The sequence below is a fragment of the Caretta caretta genome, chromosome 1, assembly GCF_965140235.1.
Source record: "Caretta caretta isolate rCarCar2 chromosome 1, rCarCar1.hap1, whole genome shotgun sequence".
Classification (NCBI taxonomy): domain Eukaryota; kingdom Metazoa; phylum Chordata; order Testudines; family Cheloniidae; genus Caretta; species Caretta caretta.
The window spans coordinates 212,137,997-212,158,416 of NC_134206.1; positions in this window are offsets into that span (position 1 = coordinate 212,137,997).

Genomic DNA, 20,420 nt, shown 5'->3' on the forward strand with positions numbered 1-20,420 from the left:
GATCTGGAAAAAGGGGTAAACAGTGAGGTGGCAAAATTTGCAGATGATACAAAATTACTAAATATAGTTAAAACCCAGGCACACTGCAAAGAGCTACAAAAGGATCTCTCAAAACTGGGTGACTGGGCAACAAAATGGCACATGAAATTTAATGTTGATAAATGCAAAATATTGCACATTGGAAAGCGTAATCCCAACTATACATATAAAATGACGGGGTCTAAATTGGCTGTTACCATTCAAGAAAGAGAACTTGGAGTCATTGTGGATAGTTCTCTGAAAACATCCACTTACGTGCAGCGGCAGTCAAAAAAGCGAACAGAATGCTGGGAATAATTAAGAAAGGGACAGATAATAGAACAGAAAACATCATGGTGCCTCTCTATAAATCCATGTTTCAGAGTAGCAGCCGTGTTAGTCTGTATCCGCAAAAAGAAAAGGAGGACTTGTGGCACCTTAGAGACTAACACATTTATTTGAGCATAAGCTTTCGTGAGCTACAGCTCACTTCATCGGATGCATTCAGTGGAAAATACAGTGGGGAGATTTATATACACAGAAAATATGAAACAATGGGTGTTACCATACACACTGTAACAAGAGTGATCAGGTAAAGTGAGGTAATACCAGCAGGAGAGCGGGAGGGGAAAAACCTTTTGTAGTGATAATTAATGTGGGCCATTTCCAGCAGTTGACAAGAACGTCTGAGGAACATGGTACGCCCTCATCTTGAATACTGTGTGCAGATGTTGTTGCCCCATCTCAAAAAAGATATATTGGAATTGGAAAAGGATCAGAAAAGGGCAGCAAAAATTATTAGGGGTATGGAACGGCTTCCATGTGAGGAGAGAGTAATAAACTGGGACTTTTCATCTTGGAAAAGAGATTGCTAAGGGGAGATATGATTGAGGTCTATAAAATCATGACTGGTGTGGAGTATATAGTTAAGGAAGTGTTGTTTACTACTTCTCATAACACAAGAACTAGGGGTCACCAAATGAAATTAACAGGCAGTAGGTTTAAAAGAAATAGAAGAAGTATTTCTTCACACAATGCACAGTCACCCTGTGGAACTCCTTGCCAGAGGATGTTGTGAAGGCCAAGACCATAACAGGATTCAAAAAAGAACTAGATAAATTCATGGAAGATAGATCTATCAATGACTATTGGGCAGGAATGGTGTCCCTAGCCTCTGTTTGCCAGAAGCTGGGAATGAGCAACAGGGGGTGGATCGCTTGATGATTACCTGTTCTATTCATTCCCTCTGGGGCACCTGGCACTGGCCACTGTCAGAAGACAGGATACTGGGCTAGATGGACCTTTGGGCTGACCCAGTAGGGCCATTCTTATGTTCTTATGCTTATGACTGTCAGTTGTGCTATGTGGTTTTTACTGGTTAAAAATCTGAATCTATGTTGTAACACTTCAATCATTTGAGTGTCAGTGTGGATGGAGATAACTGTCATGTTAGCACATTCTACAGTACCCAGCAGTGAGCATTCAGGGGTCCTGTCTGATTTCTTTTCTGCATTCAATTGCACAAGCATTGGCTAGAAGCTACCTGTATAAATAGCCTGGTGAGCCCAAGTTGCAAGCTGTGACCATTTTCTTCTGATGATTGATCTTTGATCCAGTCTCTGATCTATACAATTCTTTGACAGTCATAAGCAATGTTCCCTCTAATTTTTTCCATCTATGTGCGGAATAAATTTCGTTATGTGCACCGAGGTATGTGCGGATGTGCGCCACCAGTAGAAACAAAAAACCTAGATATAATATATATATTTTTAAAAGTTACCATAGGGATAATTACTCCAACCAGGACAGGTTAGGCATTTGAGAACTCACTACTCAAAGAATTAAATTTAAGTGTAAGAGAGAAATAAAAATTATGAAATGCATAGACCAGTCAAAACACTAAAATAATACACTTTGAAAGAATAAAATTACAGAGAAAATATGTGCATTCCAGGAAGTACCAATAAGTAACAAAAAACAACAATAACACAAGTATGTGTTGGGAGGTGAGTGTGAAAGACTGTGTGTGTGTGAGAGAGAGAGAGAGACACACACACACAAACAGACAGACAGAGAGACACATTGTGTGTGCTGGGGAAGTCTCTGAGAGACAGTGTGCTGTCTCTTTAAGGTAAAGGCACCCACTGGCCCAGCGTTCAGACCTCAGACCCTCTCCTGCTCAGAGTCCTCCTGAGCCAGGCTGTCCCATCTCCCCTGCTGAGGTTCAGGAGCAGTGGGGTACGGGGCGGGGACACCCTGACATCAGTGCACTCCCCCTCCCCCCCCAGCTCTGCACAGCCAGCAGGAGTGTCCCAGGAGCAGCAGGGGCTCCAAGGCAGAGGGCAGGAGCAAGGTGAAGTAGCACAGGGAGGGGCACCTGAATACACACTGCTGACTGGATGTGAGTGGCTCTGTTAATCAACTGCACAACACTTCAGTCAGTCCTGGGCAGCTGCCCCAGTGCACAGCTTAGAGGGAACACAGGTCATAGGAGCACATTGACTGCCAGCTAGCCCCTGACATTAAAGCCTTCTTTGCCATATAAACTGAGGTGGTAGCACTACACAGCTTAATTGATGCAGTCTAAATTAGCTGTTACCACTCAAGAAAGAGATCTTGGAGTCATTGTGGATCTCAAAAAAGATATACTGGAACCGGAAAAGGTACAGACAAGGGCAACAAAAATTATTAGGAATATGGAACGGCTCCATATGAGGAGAGATTAAAAAGACTGGCACTGTTCAATTTAGAAAAGAGATGACTAAGGGGGGAATATGATAGAGGTCTATAAAATCATGAATGGTGTGTAGAAAGTGAATAAGGAAGTTTTATTTAACCCTTAATATAACACAAAAACCAGGGGTCACCCAATGGAATTCATAGAAAGTTTAAAACAAACATAAGGAAGTACATCACACAACACACAATCAGCCTATGGAACTCCTTGCCAGGGGACGTTGTGCAGGCCAGAAGTATAACTGGGTTCAAAACAGAATTAGAAAAGTTCACAAAGGACAGGTCCATCAATGGCTATTAGCCAAGATGGTCAGGGATGCGACCCCATTCTTTAGGCATCCCTAAGCCTCTGACTTCTAGAAGCTGGGACTAGATGACAGGGGATGGTTCACTTGATAAATTGCCCCATTCTGTTAATTTCCTCTGAAATATCTGGCACGGGCCACTGTCGGAAGCAAGGATACTGGGCTAGATTGACCATTGGTGTGACCCAGTGTGGCCATTCTTATGTTCAGGTGGAAGGCATTGCCTGGTATCTATCAAAGATAACATAGCAAGAGATAAAAGACTTACAGGTTTAGGGCTTTGCTGAAAAAATGCTAACCCCAGGTGCTTTTGTTTTGCTTGTAACCTTTAAATTGAACCTCAAGAGAGCTATTCTTGATGCTTAATCCTTGTAATGGTTTTTTTTAAATCTAGCCAAAAGCCTAAGTTCCAAATGTATTTTATTTCTTTTTTGTTTTTAATAAAATTTACCTTTTTTTAAGAACAGATTTTTGTGTCCTAAAAGGTTTGTGCATATGTTGTTTAATTAGCTGGTGACAACAGTTAATTTCCTTGGTTTTCTTTCTCAGCTCTTCCCCGGAGGGGGGTGAAAGGGCTTGAGGGGACCCCATAGGAAGGAATTCCCAAGTGCGCCTTCCTTGGTTCCAAAAGGGGTTTTTCTGAACTTGGGTGGTGGCAGCATCTACCATCCAAGGTCAGAGAGAAACTGTGACCTTGGGAGTTTAATATAAGCCTGGAGTGACCAGTATTAATTTTTAGAATCCTTGTGGGCCCCCCTCCCCCTTCTGCATTCGAAGTGTCAGAGTGAGGAATCAGCCTTGACAACTTCCCATCTATCCAGCTAGATATGCTGTTGGAGAGCGACAAAGCATCTGTTACTGTGAAGGTGAAGAAGGAAGGCAGTGGTGGCCTTTGAGAGCTGGGAGAGGTGTGGCTAAAATTGCCAGATTCCTTCATAGGGCCTGAGATGGCTGTAAGCTCACCACTGGAGGTGGTGAGTGAGCTACTTTAGGAGTTGGAGACATCCACATGCAACAGACCATCAGAACCCACTAAGTCCCTTCATATTATGCAAATGCGTCTCTGGGATTGGATATGGCTGGGTTGGGGAAGAAACTTCCAGGTTCTTATAGATGCTGCTGTATGTGTTTGTACAGGAGCAGATACCGCTTCACTTTAAGGCAAAAATGTCTAGCTCTCCACATGCTCTGCCATGTTACCGTCCTCCCTTTGGCATTCTTCCTCCTGACTACACAGCACAAGTAACAGGTCCCCAGCCCAGCAGTTTCCCCCACAATTCCCTTTTCTCTCCCACCCCGCGCCCCTCCCTGGGGCATAGACTACCAGTACCAATATGAACGCTGTCTAGCTTGTGCTATGTGGTTGGATCCAAGCTGGCAAATGAGGGGGAGAATAAAAAGGCATACGTTCTGCAGAATAGGAAGGTTTAAAGACAGGAGCATTTCACTGCAAGAAAACAAAGCCAACAGCAAACAAAAGGTGCTGCAGCAGGTAAACTGGCATTGAAGGGGAGAGAGAGAGATAAGACCAAGCAAGGTTACCTCTGCAAGGCCCCAGAACGAGGCTGGTGACATGCACCTCAAACACACACACACTGGGTGCCAGACTCTGTGGCCTCACTCTATTGTGTGGACTTGAAGGAAGGAACTTCTGAGCACAGCCTCCCAGAGACTCAGCTGGCAACAAACAAAAGAGCAGCCCCAACAGTCGCTGTCTGACACTGATGACATCATGAGGCAGTTTTTACAGTTGTGACTCTGGATGCATTGCCAGCAGATCGAGGGAAGTGATTATTTCCCTCTATTCAGCACTGGTGAGGCCACATCTAGAGTATTGTGTCCAGTTTTGGCCCCCTTCTACAGAAAGGATGTGGACAAATTGGAGACAGTCCAGTGGAGGGCAACGAAAATTATTAGGGGGCTGGGGCACATGATTTAGGAGGAGAGGCTGAGAGAACTGGGATTGTTTAGTCTGCAGAAGAGAATCATAGAATCATAGAATATAAGGGTTGGAAGGGACCCCAGAAGGTCATCTAGTCCAACCCCCTGCTCAAAGCAGGACCAATTCCCAGTTAAATCATCCCAGCCAGGGCTTTGTCAAGCCTGACCTTAAAAACCTCTAAGGAAGGAGATTCTACCACCTCCCTAGGTAACGCATTCCAGTGTTTCACCACCCAACTAGTGAAAAAGTTTTTCCTAATATCCAATCTAAACCTCCCCCACTGTAACTTGAGACCATTACTCCTCGTTCTGTCATCTGATACCATTGAGAACAGTCTAGAGCCATCCTCTTTGGAACCCCCTTTCAGGTAGTTGAAAACAGCTATCAAATCCCCCCTCATTCTTCTCTTCTGCAGGCTAAACAATCCCAGCTCCCTCAGCCTCTCCTCATAACTCATATGTTCCAGACCCCTAATCATTTTTGTTGCCCTTCGCTGGACTCTCTCCAATTTATCCACATCCTTCTTGTAGTGTGGGGCCCAAAACTGGACACAGTACTCCAGATGAGGCCTCACCAATGTCGAATAGAGGGGAACGATCACGTCCCTCGATCTGCTCGCTATGCCCCTACTTATACATCCCAAAATGCCATTGGCCTTCTTGGCAACAAGGGCACACTGCTGACTCATATCCAGCTTCTCGTCCACTGTCACCCCTAGGTCCTTTTCCGCAGAACTGCTGCCTAGCCATTCGGTCCCTAGTCTGTAGCTGTGCATTGGGTTCTTCCGTCCTAAGTGCAGGACCCTGCACTTATCCTTATTGAACCTCATCAGATTTCTTTTGGCCCAATCCTCCAATTTGTCTAGGTCCTTCTGTATCCTGTCCCTCCCCTCCAGCGTATCTACCACTCCTCCCAGTTTAGTATCATCCGCAAATTTGCTGAGAGTGCAATCCACACCATCCTCCAGATCATTTATGAAGATATTGAACAAAACCGGCCCCAGGACCGACCCTTGGGGCACACCACTTGATACCGGCTGCCAACTAGACATGGAGCCATTGATCACTACCCGTTGAGCCCGACAATCTAGCCAGCTTTCTACCCACCTTGTAGTGCATTCATCCAGCCCATACTTCCTTAACTTGCTGACAAGAATACTGTGGGAGACCGTGTCAAAAGCTTTGCTAAAGTCAAGAAACAATACATCCACTGCTTTCCCTTCATCCACAGAACCAGTAATCTCATCATAGAAGGCGATTAGATTAGTCAGGCATGACCTTCCCTTGGTGAATCCATGCTGGCTGTTCCTGATCACTTTCCTCTCATGCAAGTGCTTCAGGATTGATTCTTTGAGGACCTGCTCCATGATTTTTCCAGGGACTGAAGTGAGGCTGACTGGCCTGTAGTTCCCAGGATCCTCCTTCTTCCCTTTTTTAAAGATTGGCACTACATTAGCCTTTTTCCAGTCATCCGGGACTTCCCCGGTTCGCCACGAGTTTTCAAAGATAATGGCCAATGGCTCTGCAATCACAGCCGCCAGTTCCTTCAGCACTCTCGGATGCAACTCGTCCGGCCCCATGGACTTGTGCACGTCCAGCTTTTCTAAAAAGTCCCTAACCACCTCTATCTCCACAGAGGGCTGGCCATCTCTTCCCCATTTTGTGATGCCCAGCGTAGCAGTCTGGGAGCTGACCTTGTTAGTGAAAACAGAGGCAAAAAAAGCATTGAGTACATTAGCTTTTTCCACATCCTCTGTCACTAGTTTGCCTCCCTCATTCAGTAAGGGGCCCACACATTCCTTGGCTTTCTTCTTGTTGCCAACATACCTGAAGAAACCCTTCTTGTTACTCTTGACATCTCTGGCTAGCTGCAGCTCCAGGTGTGATTTGGCCCTCCTGATAACATTCCTACATGCCCTAGCAATATTTTTATACTCTTCCCTGGTCATATGTCCAACCTTCCACTTCTTGTAAGCTTCTTTTTTATGTTTAAGATCCGCTAAGATTTCACCATTAAGCCAAGCTGGTCGCCTGCCATATTTACTATTCTTTCGACTCATCGGGATGGTTTGTCCCTGTAACCTCAACAGGGATTCCTTGAAATACAGCCAGCTCTCCTGGACTCCTTTCCCCTTCAAGTTAGTCCCCCAGGGGATCCTGGCCATCCGTTCCCTGAGGGAGTCGAAGTCTGCTTTCCTGAAGTCCAGGGTCCGTATCGTGCTGCTTACCTTTCTTCCCTGTGTCAGGATCCTGAACTCAACCAACTCATGGTCACTGCCCCCCAGATTCCCATCCACTTTTGCTTCCCCCACTAATTCTACCCGGTTTGTGAGCAGCAGGTCAAGAAAAGCGCCCCCCCTAGTTGGCTCCTCTAGCACTTGCGCCAGGAAATTGTCCCCTACGCTTTCCAAAAACTTCCTGGATTGTCTATGCACCGCTGTATTGCTCTCCCAGCAGATATCAGGAAAATTAAAGTCACCCATGAGAATCAGGGCATGCGATCCAGTAGCTTCCGTGAGCTGCCGGAAGAAAGCCTCATCTACCTCATCCCCCTGGTCCGGTGGTCTATAGCAGACTCCCACCACTACATCACTCTTGTTGCACACACTTCTAAACTTAATCCAGAGACACTCAGGTTTTTCTGCAGTTTCGTACCGGAGCTCTGAGCAGTCATACTGCTCCCTTACATACAGTGCTACTCCCCCACCTTTTCTGCCCTGCCTGTCCTTCCTGAACAGTTTATAACCATCCATGACAGTACTCCAGTCATGTGAGTTATCCCACCACGTCTCTGTTATTCCAATCACGTCATAGTTCCTTGACATCACCAGGACCTCCAGTTCTCCCTGCTTGTTTCCAAGGCTTTGTGCATTTGTATATAAGCACTTGAGATAACCTGTTGATCGCCCCTCATTCACAGTATGAGGCAGGAGCCCTCCCCTCACAGACATTCCTGCCTGTGCTTCCTCCCGGTATCCCGCTTTCCCACTTACCTCAGGGCTTTGGTCTCCTTCCCCCGGTGAACCTAGAGTGAGGGGGGATTTGATAGCAGCCTTCAACTGCCTGAAGGGGGGTTCCAAAGAGGATGAAGCTAGGTTGTTCTCAGTGATGGCCGATGACAGAACAAGAAGCAATGGTCTCAAGTTGCAGTGGGGGAGGTCTAGATTGGATATTAGGAAAAACTATTTCACTAGGAGGGTGGTGAAGCACTGGAATGGGTTACGTAGGGAGGTGGTGGAATCTCCATCTTTAGAGGTTTTTCTAGGCCCGGCTTGACAAAGCCCTGGCTAGGATGATTTAGCTTTGAGCAGGGGATTGGACTAGTTGACCTCCTGAGGTCTCTTCCAACCCTAATCTTCTATGATTCTATAGTTCTCCACTGTGGTGACTGGCTTCAACTTCCACACGGTGCCTCACTGTCTCTTCCTCAGCCACCCCTCTCCTCTAAGTTTGCCTCCTTTTTCTCTCCCTTTGTCTTTCTACTTAGCTAATCCCCTCCCCCTAAAAAATCAAAATCATGGTGCTAACACAAACCATCACATCGTTCACTCTGCCTGCATGTTGTATTCCTAGACACACTGCCCTATCTACAACACTTAGATTGTGAGCTCTTCAGGGCAGATGCTCTGTAACTCTGTAACAGTGCCCAGCCCGATGGGGCTGTGATCTTGGTTGGCCTCTAGGTTCTGTCATAATGCAAACAGAGATTTAGCTATCTAGCCAAGCATGTCAATGCGTTGTGTCTGCTGGGCCATGAGTTGGCTAGTGGCACTTGTATTGCAGGCTGAGATGAAGAAATTTGCTTAAACTGCACGTCAACATAGTAGCAAGCTGTTTAGCGAAGCAAGCTGTTCATTCTTGCCCTAATATTTAATCTACTTTTATGAGACAATATTAGAAAGTCTCCTAAAGCCAGTATTCTATTCTAACTATTACATTTCTCAGCAAAGATTATTTTCCTCACCATCCTATGTAGCTGATGTAGCTTTTCCAATCATTTGATTACTTCCTCTGGTAGTGTATAGCAGATACCTGTGCTACCTGTGCAGCATATCTTTTCTGTCTTTCTTCCCAGTGTGTGGAAACAACTCATATTCTTTCCTTTCTGGTATCATCAACTGGTTTATATTTAGATTTATTGCTCTGCTTGCATTGTCCTTCACGTGCTAACCTTCTTGAACCTCTAAATGTCTTTCTCTAGAATACCTGCTTCTCAGCTGAAGAGAAGCAAAGAACTGGGTTACCGTGATAGCAGAGGATGACTAGCTGCGGTGCTCATGATTCAGATTGCAACCTGTAACACTGATGTGCTTTTTATATATTGAAATTTATAGGCCAAGGAATGTGTCATGGGTTGCTATGGACATTGACTTAAATTTTATATTTGCATTAGCAGGGCTTTCTGCTTCATTTCCTGATGGAGAAGGTGGGAGAAAATAATATCTTTTATTGGACACACTTCTATTGGTGAGAGAGACAAGCTCAAAAGCTTGTCCAATAAAATATATTACCTCCCCCACTGTGTCTCTCTAATATCCTGGGATCAACAAGGCTACCACATAAGAATGGTCCTACTGGGTCAGACCAAAGGTCCATCTAGCCCAGTATCCTGTCTTCCGACAGTGGCCAGTGCCAGGTGCCCCAGAGGGAATGAACAGAACAAGTAATCATCAAGTGATCCATCCCCGTCGTCCATTCCCAGCTTCCGGCAAACAGAGGCTGTGGACACCATCCCTGCCCATCCTGCCTAATAGCCGTTGATGAACCTATCCTCCATGAATTTATCTAGTTCTTTTTTGAACCCTGTTATAGTCTTGGCCTTCACAACATCCTCTGGCAAGGAGTTCCACAGGTTGACTGTGCGTTGTGTGAAGAAATACTTCCTTCTATTTCTTTTAAACCTACTGCCTAATAATTTCATTTGGTGACCCCTAGTTCTTGTGTTACGAGAAGTAGTAAACAACACTTCTTTATCTACTTTCTCTACACCAGTCATGACTTTATAGACCTCAATCATATCTCCCCTTAGCCATCTCTTTTCCAAACTGAAAAGTCCCAGTCTTATTAATCTCTCCTCATATGGAAGCCCTAATAATTTTTGTTGCCCTTTTCTGAACCTTTTTCAATTCCAATATATCTTTTTTGAGAGGAGGCGACAACATCTGCACACAGTATTCAAGACTAGGCATACCATGGATTTATAGAGAGGCACCATGATGTTTTCTGTTCTATTATCTATCCCTTTCTTAATTATTCTCAGCATTCTGTTCACCTTTTTGACTGCTGCTGCACATTATGTGGATGTTTTCAGAGAACTATCCACAATGACTCCAAGATCTCTTTCTTGAGTGGTAACAGCTAATTTAGACCCCATCATTTTATATGTATAGTTGGGATTATGCTTTCCAATCTGCATTACTTTGCATTTATCAACATTAAATTTCATCTGCCATTTTGTTACCCAGTCACCCAGTTTTGAGAGATCCTTTTGTAGTACTTTGCAGTCTGCCTGGGTCTTAACTATTGTGACAGGGTCAGGCCAGATGGCTACAGAAGAGTGTTCCTATTGGGATCCGGGAAATGGGCGGGCAAAGCCCGCACACTGCTAAAGGATCCCCCAGCCTAAGAGGGGGATCCACAGGACCTGGATACCAAATGAGTACAGGGGACAACTAATGAAATAACAGGGACAGGAGTGTGGTCAAAGGGTCAAATGAAGAGAACCGGACGGGGACACCAAGCAGAGAACCGCAGACAGTGCCCACTGCTCCTCAAAGGCATCAAGGGCGTCAGTGGAAGCCGCCCAGAGGAACTCTGCCCAGACACGTGAATGGACAGAGGATCGGAAATAGGCCCCACAGTCACAGGAGACTCCATTGGCCAACCTCCTCACCCTGGTTTTACAGATGGCCATTTTAGTTAGGGCCAGGAGGAGGTGGGCCAGGATGTCCCGTGACTTTGTGGGACCACGGATAGAGAGTGCATAAATAAGAAGGTGAGGGGAAAAGTGCAACCAAAACCTTAACAGAATGTCTATGATGGAGCCGTGTCAAGGTTCCTTCCCCACTCTGAACTGTAGGGTACAGGTGTGGGGACCTGCATGAAAGACCCCCAAAGATTATTCTTACCAGCTTAGGTTAAAACTTTCCCAAGGTACAAACTTTGCCTTCTCCTTTAACGCTATGCTGCCACCACCAAGCGTTTTAAACAAAGAACAAGGAAAGAGACCACTTGGAGACGTCTTCCCCCAAAATATCCCCCCAAGCCCTACACCCCCTTTCCTGGGGAAGGCTTGATAAGAATCCTCACCAATTTGTACAGGTGAACACAGATCCAAACCCTTGGATCTTAAGAACAATGAAAAATCAATCAGGTTCTTAAAAGAAGAATTTTAATTAAAGAAAAGGTAAAAAAATCACCTCTGTAAAATCAGGATGGTAAATACCTTACAAGGTAATAAGATTCAAAACAGAGAATCCCTCTAGGCAAAACCTTAAGTTACAAAAAGACACAAAAACAGGAATATACATTCCATTCAGCACAGCTTATTTTACCAGCCATTAAACAAAAGGAAATCTAACGCATTTCTAGCTAGATTACTTACTAACTTAACAGAAGTTCTGAGGCTGCATTCCTGATCTGTTCCCGGCAAAAGCATCACCCAGACAGACAGACCCTTTGCCCCCCCCCACCCCCCACTCCAGATTTGAAAGTATCTTGTCCTCTTATTGGTCATTTTTGGTCAGGTGTCAGCTAGCTTACCTTAGCTTCTTAACCCTTTACAGGTGAAAGGGTTTTGCCTCTGGCTAGGAGGGATTTTGTCTCACTGTATACAGAAAGGTGGTTACCCTTCCCTTTATATTTATGACAAGCCGGAATAGGGGCTGCAACCTGGCACACTCTAAGTAAATGTGTGCCAGCGTTTCCCTCACACCGCAAAAGGGGCAGGTGTCTGGGATAGGGGTCAACCGCGCCAAGTACAAGCCCGTGCTGACGGCCCCATGAAGGAGCCACCAACTGATATACCTGGCAGGCCTTGGGACCAGGGTGGAGTATAGGCTAGCCCACCAGGGCTCCTCACCCTCTAGAGGTGGCAGGAGGTCCCGCTATTTTGTGTTGGGGCAGGACATGAGGGTGAGGACGTGAAGGGTGTGGAGCACGAGCGTGTATACGTTTCCTTGGCGCAGTCTGGAAGCAGACCAGCTGCAGCTTGTGCAGCCAGCTCACGGTGAAGGGGCGGGGGGGGTCGGTTGGATCCATGGGGCAGAGGCCCAATGAAAAGGTCCGGTGGGCCTGGGGTGGAGGGTGGGCAGGGCGTGCCCTCGTGCAGGACCCGGTCGAGGTAAACCTGAGCACTGGGTGGCAAAGCGGCCCTCACCTCCTGAAGTACCCGCCAGGGAGCATGAGGTCTGGAGAACCCCATGCGCTGAGCGAGCATCAGGGGATCCAGCCAGTCTCCCCGGTCGTAGTCCAGGAGGTCTCCGACTCTTGTGACTTCTGCCAGGACCAACCTCTGGTGCACCAAGGGGGACTCCACCACCTGCACGCGGAGCTGGGGGTTGTGTAGCAGGGGCTCCGCAAGGAGATTTGCCCCCTCGGTGGCCGCCACGGACCTGGTAGTTGAAAGCAGTTTCCAGGTCTGGAGGAGGTCCTGTTAGAAGACCGGCAGCCTGGAGAGTTCTGGCAGAAGACCTCTTGGATGGAGATAAAGGAGCTGTCAGTCATATCAGAGCATGACAGAAAGGTAAATGCTGAGATAGAGCAGCGGACCCGCACTCCACCGGATGGTCTGAAGCACAGGTGGAAGCGAGCTCGCCTGCCAGCCGTCCCCGACCACCAGGCCAGAGCTCTTGACCCAGTTGACCCGGGCGGAGGAGGCTGCCAAATAGACGGCCTGCCAAGCCTCCACCCATGCCAAGTCGCCCGGGTCCTGGACCACGAGGAGCATGTCGTCGGCGTATGCCAACAGGACCAGCCACAGCTCTGGCTCGCCACATCCGCCACACATCCCTCTTGCCTTATTGCCAAAGAAGGGAGACCTCCGCAATTTACGAAATTGGCGTCCTGTCTTGTTCCTCAGCACGGACTACAAAGTCGTGGCAAAAGCAATCTCGCTGTGGCTAGGGTCCATGCTGGCGGACGTGGTCCACCCAGTCCAGACCTACACTGTCCCAGGCTGCAGCATCTTTGACAACCTTTATGTGGTCCAGGACCTTTTGGAACTCAGGTTTAGGGATGGTCTGTCATTCGCCCTCCTGTCCTTGGATCAGGAGAAGGCATTCGACAGGGTGGATCACAGGTATCTCCTGAGCACCCTGCAAGCGTTTGGCTTCGGACCCCAGTTTGTGGGTTTTCTCCGGGTGTTGTACGCCTCCGCAGGGTGTCTGGTCAGGCCCAACTGGACCCTGACTGAACTGGTCAGCTTCGGGCGAGGAGTACAGCAGGGGTGCCCCCTTTCGGGCCAGCTGTACGCTCTGGTGATCGAGCCCTTCCTCTGTCTCCTCCGCAGGAGGTCAACGGAGTTGGTGCTGCGGGAGCCGGAGCTGCGGCTGGTCCTGTCAGCGTACGCCGACGACGTGCTCCTCGTGGTCCAGGACCCGGGTGACTTGGCGCGGGTGGAGGCTTGCCAGGCCATCTATTCAGCAGCCTCCTCCGTCCGGGTTAACTGGGTCAAAAGCTCTGGCCTGGTGGTCAGGGACGGCTGGCAGGCGAGCTCCCTCCCATCCGCGCTTCAGGCCATCTGGTGGAGCGCGGGTCCGCAGCTCTAGCTTGGCGTTTACCTTTCTGCCACGCATCCCTCTCCACTGGAGAACTGGCACGATTTTGAGGGCAGGGTACAAAGCGGCTCCGGAAATGGACAGGACTACTCCAGTGCCTCTCCCTTCGAGAGAGAGCGCTGGTGCTTAATCAACTAGTCCTGTCCATGCTCTGGTACCGGCTCAACACCCGAGTCCCGGCCCTGGGTTTCCTGGCCAACCTCCGGACATCGATTCTGGAGTTCTTTTGGTCAGGACTGCGGGGTTCTCCATCTACCCCTGGAGGAGGGAGGGCAGGGCCTGAAATGTCTGCATACTCAGGTCCATGTCTTCCACCTCCAGGCCCTGCAGAGGCTCCTTTATGGTGCAGGTAGTCTGGCGTGGTGTATATGGCACACGCCTTCCTGTGCCGCTTCCAAGGGCTCTGATATGACCGGCAGCTCCTTTATCTTCATCCGAGAGGTCTTCCGCCAGACCTCTCCGTGCTGCTGGTCTTCTACCAGGACCTCCTCCGGACCTGGAAACTGCTTTCAATGACCAGGTCCGTGGCGGCCACTGAGGGGGTAGATCTCCTCGTGGAGCCCCTGCTACACAACCCCCAGCTTCGCGTGCAGGTGGCGGAGTCCCCCTCGGTGCACCAGAGGTTGGTCCTAGCAGAAATCACAAGAGTCGGAGACCTCCTGGACTATGACCGGGGAGACTGGCTGGATCCCCTGACGCTCGCTGCTAAGTGATCCTTGCAGTTGCTGCCTGTACACTTCTGTTCCAGTAGTTTGGTGGGGAGGGCGGAGTCTGTGATGGCCAGTGCAGCCATTTCTCTGAGGGCATGTTTAAGCGTGTTAAACAAAGAACAGGGAAAGACGTCTTCCCCCAAAATATCCCCCCAAGCCCTACACCCCCTTTCCTGGGGAAGGCTTGATAAAAATTCTCACCAATTTGTACAGGTGAACACAGACCCAAACCCTTGGATCTTAAGAACAATGAAAAATCAATCAGGTTCTTAAAAGAAAAATTTTAATGAAAGAAAAGATAAAAGGGTCACCTCTGTAAAATCAGGATGGTAAATACCTTACAGGGTAATCAGATTCAAAACATAGAGAATCCCTCTAGGCAAAACCTTAAGTTACAAAAAGACACAAAAACAGGAATATACATTCCATTCAGCACAGCGTATTTTACCAGCCATTAAACAAAAGGAAATCTAACGCGTTTCTAGCTAGATTACTTACTAACTTAACAGAGTTTCTGAGACTGCATTCCTGATCTGTTCCTGGCAAAAGCATCACCCAGACAGACAGACCCTTTGTCCCCCCTCCCCCCACTCCAGATTTGAAAGTATCTTGTCCTCTTATTGGTCATTTTTGGTCAGGTGTCAGCTAGCTTACCTTAGCTTCTTAACCCTTTACAGGTGAAAGGGTTCAGCCTCTGGTCAGGAGGGATTTTATAGCACTGTATACAGAAAGGTGGTTACCCTTCCCTTTATTTTTATGACAGGGCCCCGCAAAAAAGACCAAGGCTTCCATGGCAGGGGCTGCCCCCACTGCCGTGGCATCCCTCCCTGCTGTTCCCTCCACCAGCTCTGCGGGTGCTCCTCCCCCAGCCCCCAGGGCATATGCCCAGGTGGCGACAGCCCCCCCACCTGCCGCTACATCATCTCTCCCGCCCACCGCCTCTCCTACCATCTATAGTGGCCAGGACCCCTTCCCGACCTTGACCAGGAAGCACAGCGTCCATTGCCTCCTGGTGCCTGCCTCGCCCCACATAGAAACCTATGTGCAGGCGTTGGCGAGGGTGGTGGGGCCCATTGCCATTGTGGCGGCCTCCAAAATGTATGAAAAGGTCGTCTTCTTCTTAGCATTGGAGGCCACAGTCCAGGAGGCGGTGGAGAGGGGCCTGGCGGGGGGGGGGGGGGCGGTGTTCATCCCCCGAGAGCCGCTAGAGGACCTGGGCATCCATCTGGTCCTGACCTCTGTCCCTCCCTTTCTTCCCAATGTTGCCCTATTACCCGCTCTCTCCACCCTGGGGAAACCCATCTCCGTTGTGAGCCCTCTCCTGTTGGGCTGCAAAGACCCCGCCCTCCGTCACGTCCCCTGCTCTGTTTTGCCTGCATTCTGACACATATTTCATGTTATAGAAGTCTCGGATGAAGACCCAGCACGTGTTGTTCATTTTAAGAACACTTTCACTGCAGATTTCACAAAACGCAAAGAAGGCACCAGTGTGAGATTTCTAAAGATAGCTACAGCACTCAACCCAAGGCTTAAGAATCTGAAGTGCCTTCCAAAATCTGAGAGGGATGAGGTGTGGAGCATGCTTTCAGAAATCTTAAAAGAGCAACACTCTGATGCGGAAACTACAGAGCCCGAACCACCAAAAAAGAAAATCAACCTTCTGCTAGTGGCATCTGACTCAGAAGATGAAAATGAACATGCGTCAGTGCTCTTTGCTTTGGATCGTTATTGAGCAGAACCCTTCATCAGCATGGACGCATGTCCTCTGGAATGGTGGTTGAAGTATGAAGGGACATATGAATCTTTAGCAAATCTGGCACGTAAATATCTTGTGACACCGGCTACAACAGTACCATGTGAACGCCTGTTCTTACTTTCAGGTGACATTGTAAACAAGAAGCAGGCAGTATTATCTCCTGCAACTGTAAACAGACTTGTATGTCTGAGCGATTGGCTAAACAAGAAGTAGGACTGAGTGGACTTGCAGGCTCTAAAATTTTACATTGTTTGCTTTATTTTTGAATGCAGTTTTTTTTCACATAATTCTACATTTGTAAGTTCAACTTTCATGATAGAGATTTCACTACAGTACTTGTATTAGGTGAATTGAAAAATACTATTTTTTCTGGTTTTTTTACAGTGCAAATACTTGTAATCAAACATAAATATAAAGTGAGCACTGTACACTTTGTATTCTGTTTTGTAATTGAAATCAATATATTTGAAAATGTAGAAAACATCCAAAATATTCAAATAAATGGTATTCTGTTATCATTTAACAGTGCGATTAATTGCAATTATTTTTTTAATTGCTTGACAGCCCTAGTATATAATCATTAAACACTTTTCTTCGGAAGCTAGGCTTCCTGTGTCCCAGCATTTCTCTGCTGTCAGCAAATAGTCATGCTGCCCACTGTCAAAGTGTCTCAGCCACCTCTACTGGCTGTAGAAGATAAGAGCCTTCTATTGCTACCAGTCACTCAATTAGCTCAAGTGGCAGAGGTCTGTGCAGTTATTTTAAAGGTTCCAGAGCTGCTGCTGAACCATGTGGGTGTCAATGTTGCCAAAGGCTGGAATTTTTTTGTCAGTTGCCTTTTTTTTTTTAAACTAACTGTCCTTCACTTTCCAGGTACCCAACTTGAGACACCTGGGGGCTGATTTGCAGAAGTGCTGAGAACTCACAGTTGAGTTTGAAGTCAATGGGAGGTGTACTCTGTACATATAAAATGCTAAGATCTCTAAAAATATTCAGACCCTAGGCATCTCTGCTTGGGCACTCATAATTAACATGACCTTGACAACTGTGGCGTCCATTCTCTATGTGTAAAATGGGGATATTGCCTCCGTACCTCACTGGGTGTTGGGAAGATGAATTCATGAACGTTGTGAAGCTCTTAGATATTATAGAAATGCCCATGGGGAAGTCAATTCTGTAATCAGTGCAGGTTTAGGAGGGTCTGCAGTAAAATAAACCTGGGGCCACATTCAAGGAGGAGGATAAAAGAAATATTGAACTGCTGCCTCATTCCCTGAGCACTTTCCATCCTGTGCACTGAATGAGGCAGGAGTCCTATGGACAAAACAACACGTGATCAAAGGCTATCCTAATGCATACGCACGAGAGGGGCCAAATTAAAGTTGTACAGCAACCTTAATTCTGGCAGTTTCTAACTTTCCAGGGTTTGACTTTGCAACTCCAATGCTTTTGCTGTAGGGTTTTTTTGTATGTATGTAAGAATTATACAGATTGCTCTGGCACAAATGATTCAGTGTATCCAAACTGACTATGCTTTAATTGTGTTTTGCTCATATAACTGCCAAGTTTTGTGCAGCTCCGTGTGTGATATTTTATGCAAAATATTTTACTGAGATAATTTGTCTATTTAAAACTAATTTGCATATAACCATGGCTTTAAAAAGTTGTTGGGGTTTAAAACTGTGGCTTTAAAAAGTTGTTGGGGTTTAATACTCATACACTTTGGTGAATGAACCCCTCTGTTTATCTACAGGATAGCAGCTGGGGAAGCTTTCTCCTCCCCCCTTCCACGCTCCCCCCTTGCCAGCCTATCTCAACCATGATCTGCAGTGACTTCCTCCAGGAGTAGCAGGGGTAGTTCAGCCTCCATGGTCCATGCAGTTCTTGGCCTCTCTGCTGAGCCTGCTAATCAGTGTAAAGCATAGTGGTGAGGCCATCTTGGCAGGGAAAGGTCATGCTGTTTCATGGAAGATTTTGATATTTTCAAAATATAGTTTTGTTCCTATTTGGAAAAATATTTCCTGGGAATTATGCTGGTACACCCTGAATATGATATTTTCACATTGGACTATGACCTATGAACTGGATTCTAAAGGAACTCTTTGGAACTACAAATCTTGCTATCTCTGCTATGAATCTGAACCTCAATGAATTGAACTCATGTCTGTATGTATATTGCTCTTTTAACCGTACTCTCATTTGGTTTTTAATAAATTTTATTTTAGTTAATAAGAATTGGCTGTAGTGTGTATTTGGGTAAGATCTGAAACATTCATTAACCTGGGAGGTAATGTGTCCAATCCTTTGGGATTGGGAGAACCTTTTCTTTTATATGATGAAATAAGATTTTCAGAAATCATACTTGATGTGGGTACCTGGATGGAGGCCTGAGGCTGGATCACTTTAAGGGAACTGTGTTTGGACTTCTGAGTAACCAGTAAGGTAATAAAGAGGCTGTTTTAGATTTACCAAGCCAGCATAAGTATTGGAATATCCACCAGCTTTGGGGGGGTTTGACTGTCCCATTCTTTGCAGTTCACCCTAATTGAGTGACCACAGCTGGCCCCCCACTAGGACCCCGATCACAGCTGGTCATCATTACAGGGAATTTTCATAATTTATTATAGATGGAGCTGGTAGCCCTGCCTCATATTAAGGTTGGCCAATACTCTGTTTTCTGTTGCTTATAACGTTGATTAAAATTTAACCAATCAGGATGAAATTTTCCATGCCATGTATCTGCCCCAGGCTGAATTTTTTAGAACGTTTCAGTTATAACAGTTCAGCTGCTTCTGAGAAGGAGGTTAGCCAAAAATATGTTGCTTTGCTCATCTTCAGAAATTCTTACAATTGTTTTGTTGAGAAGCTCTAGAGTCCCCATGCTTTGGGGAAGCTATCTGAAATTTGGCAGAAGGTTGCTATGGTGTCAGGGATGTGCCTTTTGCTATTCCCATAAAAATCTACCCAAATTTGATGAAGCTATAAGTCTGTGGAAAAAATCACAGTTAACACGTGTTCACTAGAAGCTTGTTGGAGTTTGGCAACTAAATGAAGACTCTGTCTACTACACTGAGCATGCTCTATCCCCTCAGAGTTCCTACCTGTTCACTGGACTGAATGTGCAACATCCCCACAGAATGACTGAGCATGCTCAGGTCCAAGACTTTCCTTGCAGTTGTTGATGTGGGCTGGGGTGGGACTGGGCACTACAACTGAGAAATGGGAAGATGTCTCTTCTGTGCTCTCAGTGCTCCCGCTGCTGGCATCCAAGCAGCATGGTGAAGACGAATGAACAGTCTGACTCACATAGAGCAGGGCCAGGGGTGGGAGCTGAGAGGACAAGAGCAGAGGCAGGACCCAAGAGGGCAAGAGGGGGGGGGGTATATGAGATAGGAACTTGAAGGGGAGGGTGCACAGGAGCAAGAGCTAGGGGGAGGAGGAATCGGAGCAGATGGATGGATGGGACAGGAACTGAAGAAGGATGGGGAGGTGGAGGGGACTGAGGCAGGAGCTCATGGGGGAGATAGGGATAGGATAGAATTATCAGAATACAGCATAGACAGGGATGGTTGATTACATTGTCCATCCTATTCATACATATGTAAATACACAAAAACACAAACATTATCTCCCCCCCCGCCCCCCCGCCACACATCTTCTGTGGGTTATTTATTTTTCAGGATGTTTAACCCTTTCTAGCCATGTGTCACACCAGCTCTTAGGCTTTATTTATCCCCAAAGACCTATGTTTCTTCAGGTTCTGCTTGTTAGGAATTCCTGCATCTTTGACTTTTAATTAGCCATAGCTGGGTTCGTCAGGTTTGGCTGCTGGTAGCTAGGACTAAGCTGGCAGATTTGTTCCATTCCTGGTCAGTCCAAATGGGGTGTCCCCAGAGGTGAAAGTAAGCTGGTAAGATACACCATGCCAGACTGGACCAGCTTCCCTGGTGGTGATTTAAAGGCTCTGGCCACTGCGGGGAGCCTCAGGCCCTTTAAAGCCACCACCGGAGCTCTGGCAGCAGGGCTCGGGCAGCACTTTAAAGGCCCCGGGGCTCATCACAGTGGCAGGTGCACCGGGCCCTTTAAATCACCGGCGGAGCCCTACTGCCGTTACCCTGGGACTCTGGCAGCTGGGCTTGGGCTGGGATTTAAAGGGCCCGGTGCTCCTGCCACTGCG